The sequence below is a fragment of the Gouania willdenowi genome, chromosome 4 (genome assembly GCF_900634775.1).
Source record: "Gouania willdenowi chromosome 4, fGouWil2.1, whole genome shotgun sequence".
Classification (NCBI taxonomy): Eukaryota; Metazoa; Chordata; class Actinopteri; order Blenniiformes; family Gobiesocidae; genus Gouania; species Gouania willdenowi.
The window spans coordinates 6,295,032-6,310,062 of record NC_041047.1 but is presented as its reverse complement, the minus strand read 5'-3'; the positions used below and the strand labels follow the sequence as shown (position 1 = coordinate 6,310,062).

Below are 15,031 nucleotides of genomic sequence, written 5' to 3'. Positions count from 1 at the left end.
TTTGGAAAAAGGGCAAAAATTGGACGCAAAAAGTTGCAAAATAGCCAAAGAAAAAAGTCAAAAGGGTTAAAAAGTTTTTCCCCTTTTAAGGTTTTCTTGGGGAAAAATAATTAAAATTAAGACATAAAAAGCCACATGTTGAGTATCACTGACTTAATAATAGCGTTACCATGGTTTCAGTAAATTCATTTAATAAACTGAATTGGGAGTCGACGGTTGCTATAGAACACCCTCAATTTAAAAATCACTGCTCCACCCGTGGATCAAACCAAGCCTTCTTTGTTTATGTCACTTCAGCTTTTTTAGGCACGTCTGTCGGTCTGAAAATTTGTGGGACAGTTTGTGACAAAAATCCCTGATTTATAATAACAATACACAAAATGTGTCTTTTTACTGTTAAATCAGTAATTATACATGATGTACTTTATAGCAGGGGTTCTCAACTGGTCTCACCCTGGGACCCACATATCGCCACGGTCATTAAATCAACCCAATTTTTTTTACATTTTTTTTTAATTCAACCAACCGAATTTAGTTTTTCAAAAATAGTTGTTGAAAACACACATACATAATCTTTTTTAAAACATAAATGCATATATTTTCCTGTGTAACATGCATTTCACAGCATGTCTGTCGAAAGAAAAGTTTCTTTCGAAATACATTTTTTTTGACCAGCTGTCCACGACCCACTTCTGGGTCCCGATCCACCAGTTGAGAATCGCTGCTTTATAGTATATAGTAGAGTATATGAGTATAAGTATAGCACATGTATAGACTGTGTTGGTGATGGCACAGACACTTTAACGAGCAACCGTCAACATGTTAAAGAGAACCATCGCTATTGGCCCTTCACTCCATAGACCACACGTGTCAAACTCAAGGCCCGGGGGCCAAATCTGGCCCTTTAGATCATCCAATTCTCCCCGCCGGAGATAATAGAAATGATAAACCATTATTTATTGTGTAAATTACCAAATAATTCAGTAGTGTATATCTTATTTTAGTGAAACTCTACAACATTTTGAGGGGTGTGCAGTTATCACATGTTTACATCACTAGAATGCATTCAATTTAATTGCAAATTGTGGCAAGAACTTCAATTTTTTTTTCATAAATCTTGAAATTTCTCACAAAATTACACAAAAATTGGTTAGAGATTGTAAAAACACCATCTGCATTAATGGTGCAGCTTGGTCACATCCTCAGTGAAGAAAATGTGACATGATATTGAAAACTAAGGCACAATGACATTAAAACTGCCGTTTAAGAACTGCCCACTTAAGATCAAACTGGTCCATATTTGGCCCCTGAACCAAAATGAGTTTGACACCCCTGGCATTAACCAAAGGTGTCAAACTCATTTTAGTTCAGAGGCCAAATATGGAGTGGTTTGATCTCAAGTGGGCCACAGACTTTAGGTGGGAAAACAAGTAATTTCAACATTATTGTGTTATAAAGTTTGCGCTTCTACGTTGACATAAAAGACAAAATATGCAAGAAACTTTGTTTGTGGGCAATATGGACCAAAAGTCATATCTCGATATTTTTTCTTAAAATGGTGATATACAATATAAATCTCGATATTTTAAATTCAAATAAACCAGAAAAACAATTTTAGTTGAAATTTGCTGATAAAAAAAGTACACAGGCACATTTAATAACAAACAGCTGTACAATATGTTCCACTTTTAGTTTTTTCTTCTACACGGGACAGCACGTGTGAGTGAATTCTGTAATGAGGCTTGTTTAGGGGAGGGTCTGGGTTAGGACGCACTGAAAAGTCAATCTAACTTTCATTTTCATGCAGTTCTGTGAAGTAGCTCAAGCAGCAACTCCTAAAACGAGTTTTTTTTAATACAAAATAAGCTATAAAAATATATATATATATTTATATAGGTGATATTGTAATTTTTGATGTATCGCCAAAAAAGAAATCTCAATACATCTTGAATCTCGATACATTGCCCAGCCCTAGACCAAAAATTGTTCAGCTGCTTGAGTTTTTCTCAGGATATTTTGGTGTAACGGCATCTTCTACTCGCTTCATGTGCAACAACAACTAACTTCACTGTCAATATTTTCTCCCTCAGCTTTAGCCCCGCCTTTAAAACACTAATGTTTGATGTCCTAATGCACGAGGAATAAAATAAAAGCAGCATCTGAAAGACTAAAAGAAGAAGTGAGCGCACTCGTCCTCCCTCTCCGCCTCGTATGAAGCAGGAAAGTTTTCTAAAGTGTTTGGCCTTGGGCTATAAAACCCTCTTCTCCTCCTCCCTTCACCGATCCATGCGTCGTATCTTAATGTGTTTGATAAAACATCAGGCGTACATGTGCTTTTTTGGCCACGATGTATAAGCATCAGCTAAAGGATGAGGATAAAGGGCCCAGTTCTGCTGTCTGTCAATCCACATCCGTCTGTCCATGCGCTGCATTAAGACACAGTCCGATTTCTTTACAAAAACCAGCCACTTTTGTTGGATCGCTGCATCTTGGGCCTTTTATGCCCCCCTCCCACCCCTCCCCTTTCAATTTCTCCATCCAACCTCCACACACAGCCGCCCACCCACTCCTCTCATTCCACTGCTGAGTGTCTGTAATGGCCCAGACGTGGAAGAGAGGGGGAAAGAAGAAGAAGAAAAAAAGCTAGAAAGTGCGAGGAACGAAGGAATAGAGCAAACGGAAAGCGAGTGGAGCGGGAGGAACCGGAGTGTGAGAGATGGTGGACAAAAGGAGGAGAGAGGAAAGAAAGAGATGCAGAGAAGAACAGAGGAGATGCAGGAGTGAGTGAGGGGGGAGGGAGGGGGAGGCAGTGGAGGGGAAAGGAGGATGAGTCTTTAGGAGAAAGCCAGGCGGCACTAAGCATCTGTGTTGATGCCCAGTCAGGCCTGGTCCCCCCCCCAGGACACAACAACCTCATCACTCTGAAACCCACTCCCACCAGGGCACAATCTTCTTCTTCTTCTTCTTCTTCTTCTTCTTCTTCTTCTTCTTCTTCTTGTCTTCTTCTTCTTCTTCTTCTTCTTCTTTCTTCTTCTTATTCTCTTCTTCTTCTTCTTCTTCTTCTTCTTCTTCTTCTTCTTCTTCTTCTTCTTCTTCTTCCTGACATCCCAATACTTTACATCAGTGGTGTACACATTTTTTGGCTGGCGAGCTACTTTTACCACGTACAGTTCTTTGTGTTGGGGGTTATAGTTGTAAATAATGACACTTTAATATTTACACTATTATAGTCATTAAATAAGTATTAAATATTTGTACAATATTAAAATGAGGGTGAATATATTTTGATTTCCAAAAAAGAGGACACTTGGAACGACCTCGGCAAACTCACAAAGTACTCAACATTTTCTTGAATCTACCTTGCAATGGCAAAAAAACAATATAGCACATAATTAAGTTGTTATTCTCCATAAGGTTTAAAAAAAATAATGTCTCTCTTCATAACAAAGACTGAAGTCAATCATCTTCATTATAATTTATAACAATCTGTCCTTGAAAAATCTCACATAAACCTTCTTAAAATCTCTCAATCATTGAAACAATGAGAAACATCTCCTCCTAGAAAAAAAAATAAATAATAATAACTCAAGGCTTACAGAACATTAAATATTCATTAAATATACACTTCAATAAATAACTTAAAGTTTACATCTCATGGTCCCATACTGACTCTGAACATTATTCTGAACTGCTGCAATTTCCCAGATAGAGCAAATATTCGAGGAGTTATGGTCATTTAAATTGCGGACTGGCTATCCATATGTAGCCGTACAGACAACCCTCAGTGCTATTCGACCGTGGCCTATGACGTTACCGGAAGTCATGTGACTATTTCGTACATTCATATCAGAAGAAAAAATGGTTTAACAAGCAATACAAATTCACGGTGGCAAGAAATTCAAATCCACTTCTTAAGGTTAGGGTTAGAGTAAGTTAGTCCGTAACATAGTTTAGGGTTAGGGTTAGTTAGTCCGTAACGTAGTGTAGGATTAGGGTTATGGTTAGGGTTAGTTTGTCCATAACATAGTCTAGGGTTAGGGTTACGGTTAAGGTTAGGGTTAGTTAGTCTGTAACTTAGTTTAGGGTTAGGGTTACGGTTAGAGTTAGTTCGTCCATAACGTAGTCTTGGGTTACGGTTCAGGTTAGTTAGTCGTAACATTGTTTAGGTTAGGGTTACGGTTAAGGTTAGGGTTAGTTAGTCCGTAACGTAGTTTAGGGTTAGGGTTACGGTTATGGTGAGGGTTAGTTAGTCCGTAATGTAGTTTAGGGTTACGGTTAGGGTTAGTTAGTCCGTAACGTAATCTACGTATCAATAGCAAACAGAAGTACTGGCCAATGTCGGTATAATGATATGGCTATGTACGAATAGCCATTGCCTTTAAATTAACATGGTCCCAGAGATGTGTTCAGGGTCCCTGGGAAACTCGAACAGAACCAAAACTGTGTGAAAGTGTAATAGTCAGTAATTTGTTTCCAGCAGCATCTCAGATCATCTCACAGTTGAAATCCACAGAAACACCAAACACAGCTGCTCACTTCATCAACCACAATAAAAATCACATTTAGTGTAGCCAGTCAGTAGCACACAGAGCGTTTCTGTATTTGTAGCTCACTTTGTTCTTTCGAAGAACTTCAATAGCTTCCACACACGTAGGTTGTCTGAAGATGCTGCTAATAAATGTACCTGGTCGAGCCGGTGTGAGCGTTGGAGGGTCTTCTTCTACTTATTATGAGAGGTTGTAAATTAACAGATTTGTGAACTAGCGCCCCCTAAAATTGAGGTTTGTCTCATTACTACTTTACTTTTTACTTTCAAGCACAGTACTCTCTAACCTTTCACTCTGTGATTTTATTTTCACATTCATTAAGACTTAAAAACATTTTAGAAAGTCAAAGTAAACAATGAAAGCATTACATATGTTTCAATATTTTGGTTTAGGGTCTCAAACGTGAGTGTGATGTAGACAAACTGGGACCATCTTCATTAAAATGTGGACAAGAAGTGAGAATTGTCAGTTTGTCAGAATAAAATCGTCAACTTTCTGTTGGTCCACACACACACACACACACACACACACACACACACAGTCAGTGGCCTCAGGACTAATTGCTAGATTGGAGCAGATTTTCTAGTTCAGTTCAGGGCTGTAATTGTGAGCAGAGCTGGGAGCGATGACAGGGCTTCAAGCTGAGAGGACAAATCACCAGGGGCCGCCGATTAGACGGCTCTCATGTTCTTGTGTGTGTGTGTGTGTGTGTGTGTGTGTGTGTGTGAGTGTGACTGTGTACAAAGGGTTAAAGCAACAATCTCTCAGTTCCTGGTTTCTGTGGCGCTGACCCCCCCCCCAAACTGCCTTAAATACAGTCCCCATGCTGACCTCTGTAGTCTTAAGGTGGCACACACACAAGTACACACACTCATAAGCACACACACACTCATGTAGACACTCTGCAGGAAACGTCTGAAAATGCTGCTGTTGCACTTTTAAAGTACATGGATGGATGGATGATGGATGGATGGATGGTGGATGGATGTATGGATGGAGTTATGGTTGGATGTATATGCAACTCTGAGAATATCTGTATGTGGTCATTATAGATATATTTATCACCGAGGCCAAGAAGGTCATATTTTCATCTGTTTTAATTAGTTGGTTTATTCATTTGATGTTTGTGTGTTTGTCTTTTGACAAGATTACGTCAAAAATTCACCTTACACAATGTTAGAGTCCAATACATTTTGGAGGGGAACGGGATCATCTCTCCCCATCTCTCATCATAGGAAAAATGTTAAAGATTCATCACATCCTGGTTCGTAATTGACTGATCTTAATGAAATCTGACTCAGTTACTGTATATAGGGTTGGTTACTCAGTTACCCTACTGAGTTTTCTCCAGATCAGATTCGGATTTTGCCGATAACTGCCAATATCTGGCCAAGAGAAAGTTAACAGTTAACAAACAGCACCTTCACTTTACATTTCCTAGATTTTGTGACCAATTTCTATTTAATTAAGGGAAATATTATGCCATTATTTGAGGAAAATGTAAGTATTTTCTAAGAATTTTGAGTTTTTTTTCAACAGCTTAACATTAAAAATGACTGCAATCTGCAATCCTGCAAATATTTTTGAGTTTTACATAATAATACATGTTTTCTCTGTCATTTTTAATTTCTCCTGTGGGCCGAATTGGATGCTCCAAAGGGTCGGATTTGGCCCCTGGGCCTTAAGTTTGACATTCTAACCTTTCAGCAGGATGTTACAGACACAGAAACACACACACACACACACAGGATTAAACACTTGAGCTGTACATCCTTTATGTAAGACCTGTGTGACCAGGTGGACCCACAGCATGAGAGAACGAGAGCTCAACAACTCACAATCACCCAGAGGTGAAAGTAATGGATTACATATTACTTAGTACTCTTTACACTTGTGCTAAATTGTGACCTGTGGGTGCTGGCCAGATGCTATCTGACACTTATTCCTTAACAGGAGACCAGTACTGACACCTGCTTACTCTTCAGAATCTCCAATCAAACATGAAGGTGGGACGAGAAGATATTGCGATATTAAAATGTCACATGATGTGATAGAAGCGCTAGCCACCTTTTTGTTGTCATGTGTAGACCAGTGGTTCTCAAACTTTTTTGGCTCAAGTAACTCTTTCTCTTGTTTCTCAATCCAAGTACTCCCTTTGTCCAACTACATCATTTAGTTCAGAATACTATCAACAAAACCATTATAGAGCATAATGATAGAATGAATGAGTGATAAAACAAATTTCAAGTAATCTAGTTTTGTAAAGAAACAGTATTTAGTGTCTCATGAATAGATTTATTTCTTTAGTTTGTATAATTTCCTGTCATCTCCTGCCTGGTGTGGGACCAGGACTGACCCTTGTATTTTCAGTTCATGTTCAAATCAAGATCATTTCCTTCATCATTATTAAGATTATCATTCTCTCTCAAGTACTCCCTGTAGTGCTATCACGTACCCCTAGGGGTACATGTACCCCAATGTGAGAAACACTGGTGTAGACATTATCGCAAATTCAATCAAGTAGCATTACTTCTACTTGAGTAGGATATATCAGAACTCTTTACACCTCTACCCATCAGTAGATATGTGAGTTCTTACCTTACTGTGATGTCATGGTCGTCATTATGACAGAGGGCACAGTCCTGGTGTCTGATTGGACGTCAGCCACTGTCCAACAAAGCAGCATTAATTCCATATCGGGTGAAGGAGACAATCCCAGACTAGCTTCTCTTCTTTAACTCCAGCGTTCTGGTTGCTTCACTTTGGTCTCTGTCTGATATCTATCTATCTCTTCTACATTTTAGCTCTGACACTTCTCCACATTTTTTTATTATGATCACTACACTTTCCTACTTGGCCTCCCCTCGCTCCACCTCATCATCCACACCTTAACCTTGCCTTCCTGTCTGAGCTTGCTGCTGCTGCGGCCTTCTCTCAGCATCCCCCCCCCCCCCCCTTTTTCCCTGAGGATAATGCCTCTAAAGCCCCGGTCTTGGAGCACCTTCCCTGGCCTGGACCCCATGCTCTACCCGCTCCCCTCGCCTCTCCTCCAGCCTGCAGCCTCTCCCTCTCCCTCAGCCCCAGTCTCCTGCTCAGCTAGCGATGGAATGCTGTGGCTCTAGACGTTTTGTCCAAGCCCTAGGTCTCTTTCACTGAGGCAAGATTAGTTCATACAAAAACTCAACAATACGCCACTGAAAGCCATTGTTGATATTCAACATTTTTCACATAGCGGAGCAGAATAGACAATGTGGCTGCCGGGAAAGCCAGAAGCGGACTCGCCAGGGTTGATGGCTGATGGTATCTGAGACGAGCGAGGCCTTAATCCCTTTTATACGCCGACGCTCACACACAAGTAGTATACACACATTATCAACAGCTCTGAGACGGCAAAATCAATAGTGCTCGCTCTGTCTCTGTGTGTGGATCATGGGTGGATGAGTGTGATAGGGAGGTAAAGGAGAACGTCAGCTTTAGTAAGTGCTCTCTCTCTCCCTCTCTCTCTGCATTAAAGGATCCAAACACACAAGCTTGCTTGGATCTTTCAAGAAGAGATTTCTAGAGGTTTTTAAACAAACATATGCTAGAAATCGCATAATAACGTACTACTCAAGGTCTGACGTCAAAATGAGTATGTCGTGCATGACATTCAACAGTATGGGATAATTGAGAACATGAGAAATACCTGGTAATATACTATATTTGGACATTTTTTTTAAGTATGCACTGTGGGCACACTAGTCATACTCAACCGCCCCATGATGCATTGCGTGCGTAATGTAAAATCGTCTTGGGACCAACTTCAAGCTAAAAGTCAAACATCCCCTTTTTAAAACAAAAGCATCTCTTCTTGTCTTCCATTAGTTTTTTTTTTAACCCTTTTGTAAATAGGGCTCTTGTTTTGAAATTAACCGGAAGTGATGTCAGTAGCACAATGGAGGGTCTCTGAAAATCTCTGAAATTTCAGCATGAAATGTGTTTCCATGGGTTTTGTGGATCAAATCAGCACATGTTGATATTCTACTTGGTCACTTTCTCACTTAAAATGAACTTTCAAAGATGGAGAATCAACAGAGATATTTAGCCTCAGTGTGATTCAGGAGTTTTATGGATCAAATAGATATTGATATTCTACTTCGTCACTTTCTCACTTAAATCATTGCCCGATCTCATTAGATCTCTGAAGCTAAGCAGGTCTGGTCCTGGTTAGCAGTTGGATGGGAGACCACTGAGAATTCCATGTGCTCAGTGTCTGTCATTGTGCCCTTGGGCAAGGCACTTCACCCACATTGTCTAGTACAGGGGTGGCCAATCCTGGTCCTCAAGAACCACTATTCAGCATGTTTTAGATGTTTCCCTCTTCCAACACACCTGATTGAAATGACCAGGATGGTCCTTCTGCAGAGCTTGATGATGAGTTCATCATTTGAATCAAAAGATAGACCTTACGCCCTGGAAGGTTCTGTTACATTTTGGAGTAGATCTGGATCAACATACTGATCCTGGTACAGTTTCTCTCATCATTGGTAAAATTTTAAAGTTTCATATCTCAAATTGATTGCTCAATTACCTCACCGAGTTTAAACCAGATCACATCCAGATCACGATTTAGTGACAAACCAGAGCTGCCCATACATTTGGACCTACAGTATGGTTATCAATTTCTTCAAGTCCTTTAAAATGTGAATGTTAATGGTACCATGATCATAATCATTGATCCAGATAACTGACAATATCTAGCGGAGGTTTGTTGGTGTTTATTCTTTAATGTAAATTTCTCACTGCTAATTATTAGGAACAGCTGCTAAACTGCTTTCTCTTGTTTTTTTAAGAAATGACAATAAAGATCAATAAGTTTCTAATCTTGTTTGAAGTGTATTTTTGTGTTCGTACATGTCACATATACAGTACATACATGCATCCTACAGATCTAAACAACATAGTTAATCCAAACTGGGATTGCAGAGGCTGGAGATATTCCAAATAAATGACAGTAATACATACATAAAAGAATAAGAGAATAAAATCATCAATTATTTCAATATTTTTCCAATTGTTTGGAAGCATAATTGTATAAATGGTTTGAAATCAAGACAAAATAAATGTCTGGATCCTACAAGGGCAAACTGAACTTAAATTAATGACACAATGCAAACTTGATTTTCAGCATATTGAATCAATAATATTCAAATCAGAAATAAAAACTATTCACCCTTGATTCAAACCTCCTAAAAATGAAAAATAGATCTGATATGAGAGTTGAAAAACAAAGATATCATGCAAATAAATGACATTCTGAGAGAACTCATAGTGAACTAACATAAAAGAAGAAGAATTGCTCATTTCAAAAATCTTAAAGGCTGATTTGACGCTCTAACTACAGAGCAGGACTTCAACATGGGGCACAGAGTTGTGTGATTACAGCTGGTTAATGTGATGAATACTGTGGCATGTAGGACTCATAAATCACGTCACGCTGACGGAAACATTTCATAAAACATGATTAAAAGTGTCATGTAACATTAGGGAGCAGCGGTGTCAGAGTGAGACGTGTTAATTGTGCACTAATGATATGTAATGAATGTCATCAGCCCGAGGCTTCAGCTAACGAGCTAAATGAACTGGCACTAATGGGCCTGTTAGCTTATCTTAGCGCTAACATTAGCTACAATAATAAAGGGTTTGTCTGGCGCTGACAGCGGCCGACGTTTAAGTGGTGCAGCAACTTTCCCAGAGGTGTCATATTACAATTAAGAAAAGCTTTTTGTAGAATGTATCAACAAATAAACATAAGCTGGAAGACTTTTAGACTTTAAGAGAAGGAAAACAGAGAGAATAAAGTGAAGGAAAGGAAAGGATTGGCTTGAGTTCCAACACTGCAAAGGACTAGATGAAAACTAGATGTGCAAGTAATAGATTACAAGTACTCACGTTACTGTAATTCAGTTGCATGTATGGGAACTTGTACTTTTTTGAGTATATTTCTCTCTCAGTAATTTTATTTGTACTCAAGTATGTTTTAATTGAAGTAAAGTCATTCATTAAGTTTCTACACCCAACAGTTACTGGGTAAATTATCATTTTTTGTTTTAAAATAATCAATGGACATTGTGAAACTACAATAAATGAAATGACCAGACAACAAGCTAATGCACCACATCAAAACCGACCAACCAGATGAAACGTAATGCGCCGCGCCAAATCAGCATTGAATAGATGTTGTTTTCTCAGTTTAAATGTAGTTAAATACTTAGAGAAGGTGTCAAACTCATCTTAGTTCAGTGGGCCAAGGATTTTATGCAGGTAAACAAGTCATTTCAACACTATTGTGCCCTATTGTACGTATACATAAAACACAAAATATGTAATAAACTGCCAATATTTAACCAATAAGTGATAAATATCAGTCCCAACTGGATGTTCACTTTAAATTTCCTAGGTATTTTGACCGATATCTATTTAAATAAGGGAAATATTATGTAATGATTTGAGAAAAATTTAAGGTTTTGTAAGAATTTGGAGTTTTTTCAACAGTTTAACATGACAATAATTAATCATGTGATATAAGCACCGGGAAAACTATAAGCCTTTACAAAATGAATCATGTTTTCTCTGTCATTTTTACTTTCTCCTGCGGGCCAAATTGGATGTTGCAAAGGGCCGCATTTGGCACCAGGACCATGAGTTTGACATATGTGACTTAGAGCCTGAGAAATGTTTTAATTTTTAAATTGAATTCATTGGTGTTATTTATTATTATTATTAATAATAATAATAATAATAATAATAATAATAATAATAATAATAATAATAATAATAATAATAATAATAATAATAATAATAATAGTACATTTTGCCTATTTTATACAATTGCCTTTATGGAAAAAAAAAAAAGTTCCAATTGTGGTAGATATGGTCTCTTCCTTTATAAGTTTATACATGAGATGTTTACTGTATACAAGGGAACTGTGGCAAGATTTATTACCAACAATAAATGTGACGGGTGAAAGTAATTAGTAACTTTTACTTTGAATACTATTTAATTTAGTTACTTTTTACTTGTACTAAATTATTTATTGTATGACTTACTTGTACTTCAGTACAATTTCAATCATGTAACAGTACTTCCTACTTAGTAGGATATATTAGTAATCTTTACAGCTCTGATGAAAAGATTCCAACACCTCTGGCCCTTTGACTTCCTCTACCTGGATCCAGATCCTGATGTGGATCCAGCTGCCAGGCTTTCTCAAGACCCCCCAAGTCCACTAGGTAACAGAAAGAAGATGAGGAAGAGGATGAGGAAGGAGGGAATGGCACCCCAGACCCCCCCATCCTTCTCTGTCTTGATCTTTCTTTTTCTTCCAATTGACCAATTGACTGGTGATTGATGGCTATCTGCTCACCCTGACAAAGAGCAGCATTAGCATGTCTAAAGCCATGTACAGTAGCGTTGGGCAAACACTAAATTACGTGTGTGTGTGTGTGTGTGTGTGTGTGTCTGTGTCCCTCGCACATTGGTACCCCTCTCTCTCTCTCTCCACTCAGTCATTCAGCCTGACAGCTTTTTTATAGGAGACACACAATGGGTCGACAGTGAGTGAGACACAACTACATTCAAGTAACACACACATACACACCTAAGCTGGGTTAATTTAAGGATGTAAACTCTCTTATCAAGTTTTTTTACATCATCATGTGATCATATTTTGGTTGATAGAAGAGAACAAGACAAAACAAATATAAAATTACATTTATATGTTGTTAATGAGGATTTTCACACCCATATTTAGGCTTTATGAATGAATGCTGCTCCTCCGCATCGAGAAGAGCCAGATGAGGTGGCTCGGGCACCTAATTAGGATGCCCCCTGAACGCCTCCCTAGTGAGGCGTTCAGGGCACGTCCCTCCGGAAGGAGGCCCCGGGGAAGACCCAGGACACGCTGGAGAGACTATGTCTCTCGGCTGGCCTGGGAACATCTCGGGGTCCCCCCGGAAGAGCTGGAGGAAGTGGCCGGGGAGAGGGAAGTCTGGGCCTCCCTACTGAGGATGCTGCCCCCGCGACCCGGAAACGGCTAAGCGGGAGAAGATGATGGATGGATGGATGGATGAATGAATTAAATGTTTCTGATATGGACTCAGTAACCGTGCCCATCTCTCCATTGCACTCGATTAGAAAAATGCAGATACCATAGACCCCTTAATGGCCCACGTCACGAGTGATGTGGCTAGAGGAAAAAAAACAGGCTGGCTGAAGACTGTGGAGGCTAGTAATGTAATGTTACAGCTTTGTTGTGTGTTTTGGTGCCAGAACAGGACGAATAACGTTAGTGGACGTAAATTAAAGTTTTATATGCAGAGAAAAACATAACGGCATGACATTTCACCTCATTACTTTGCATTTTGTCATTCTGTGCTGTGTTAGCATTGCTTCTAACTTGAGGTGGAAAAACAGAGCAGTGACCACATCCTGGCCTCGTCTTTCTTTCTCTACCTCTATCTCTCTCCTTTTAGGCCAGCAATCTGCTCTAATTGTTCATTCATGTTGGGAATCTTTAAATAGGAGGGTTGGGGGGGGGGGGGGGGGGGGCTCAAGCCTGGCGCTAAGATAATGGCTCGGCCTGTGTCGTTAGCTAGTGAGGCTAAATTACCGCTGGGTGCAGAGTTACCATGGAAATAGGCCACAATGAGAGTGATTAGTCTTGTGTCTCGTACACACTGAGATGCTTCAGAGTTCAGCAGGAAACATGGAGAGGCTTTTAATCCACGACCACGCCGTCTGCTGCAGCTTTAGCACCAAACCGTGTTTGTGGAGTCGGTTACAGAGCAAAACCACGTCACTGTCCTTTTAAGAAGTAATCACACCCTTTTTTTTTGCTTTGTTTTATTAGTAAATAGGGGGACCATACGTCCAAATTTACCTGGACATGTCTTCTTTTCACGTCTACAAATTAATGAAATTGTCTGTGTTTCCCAGGGACCTTGAACGTATCTTGGGGAACACGTTAATATAAAAGATGATAACTCAGCTAATATTTGCTCTATCTGAGATATTCCACCAGTTTCTGAAAGTTAAGGAGTTGCTCTTTACACCTAACATGTCATTATGGTAATTTTACTCACACGAGACAGAATCATTAATATTCTGCTTTGTTTTGACAAAATTGTCACAAACGAGGAAAAGAGAAAGAGGAGCAAAGTCCGAGAAAGAGAGAGAGAGAGAGAGAGAGATTAAAAGAGACCAAATTAGAGTTGATTTAGCTGAAACTGTTATTTATTGAATTATATATTTAATGATTCTTTACTGTTCTGTAAGCTTTGAGTTTTTTGTTATAGTTTTGATGTCAAGGAGTCAATGTTTCTCATTGTTTTAATCATTGAGAGATTTTAAGACATTTCAAAGACAGATTATTATAATGCATAATAAAGGTGATTGACTTGACTCGCCACTGATTTTAAGTCTGTCATAAATACAGAAATAATTTTTCAAACCTTATTGACAATAACAACTTATTTGTTTATTAAATGGTAGATTTAAGAAAGAAGTACTTTGAGTATGAAGAGGTCAGTCAATGTGTTTTTGAATCAAAATATAGTCACCCTATGAGTAAATATAATCTATTCCTAAAGGACTTCTGTCTGTTGCTCCATCTGTAGGTGTGTGCATGTACGTGCGTGTGTGGGTATATAATACGAGCACGTCCACATGTGAGGATCCCAGAGGAACAAGTGAGTGGCAAACCACCGATACCCCACAGGAAAAAAAAAAACACATTCGCCTCGTTTCCAAACAAGGAAACATGGTGGGAGGGAGGTGAGGAGATAATCCGTCTCAGTGTGAAGTTGCCAGTGAACACTAGGAGTGGAGAAACTGAAATAGCCATCATTACCTGATCTGCTGCTGGCATCCACTAAAGGTGTGTGTGTGTGTGTGTGTGTGTGTGTGTGTGTGTGTGTGTGTGTGTGTGTGTGTGTGTGTGTGTGTGTGTGTGTGTGTGTGTGTGTGTGTGTGTGCGTGTGTGTGTGTGAGAGAGAGAGAGGGGGAGAGCTCTGGCAGATTCAGAGATTTCTTACCAGAGAACGAAGGAATGTTGATCAGAGAAACAATGATATGATATGATACGTATACGGCCTCTGATTTTCTGTGATAATGTATAACAGGAAAACTTCACATATTTACACGCTATCTTTCATCAGAAAACAGGTGACTGAATGTGGGCTCATCTTGATTGCGTTCCAACCAATTTACCAGTTGGACTTCTATCCTGGAAAATATGGTAATTGATACATTATGTAAAAGTAATTTAAGTCTTCGATATTTATTTTGTCAGGTATGAAACTGGATGTTTTTCTTCTTACATCAGTGAGCACAACAACGACACAATCCTAAAAACTGAGCAGACAACACGCTAAGGTCATACAATGTGTGACAGGAAGATCCAAGCTTTTCTATTTATGAAGTAGGTTTATTTCTGCAAACATTG

The 15,031-nt window shown here is 39.1% G+C and overlaps 1 long non-coding RNA gene across 2 annotated transcripts in view; it reads right to left on the bottom strand.

Moving 5' to 3' along the window:
- Positions 1–15,031, bottom strand: part of LOC114461836 (uncharacterized) — a 168,590-nt gene that overhangs the window by 100,596 nt on the left and 52,963 nt on the right. The window contains exon 1 of one of the 2 annotated variants that reach the window (XR_003673877.1): positions 7,146–7,409. The exons of the other annotated variant lie outside the window; for it this stretch is intronic. This is a non-coding gene — a long non-coding RNA (uncharacterized LOC114461836). Of the gene's footprint in view, positions 1–7,145; positions 7,410–15,031 lie in introns of those variants that run through there. 2 annotated transcript variants of the gene reach the window in all.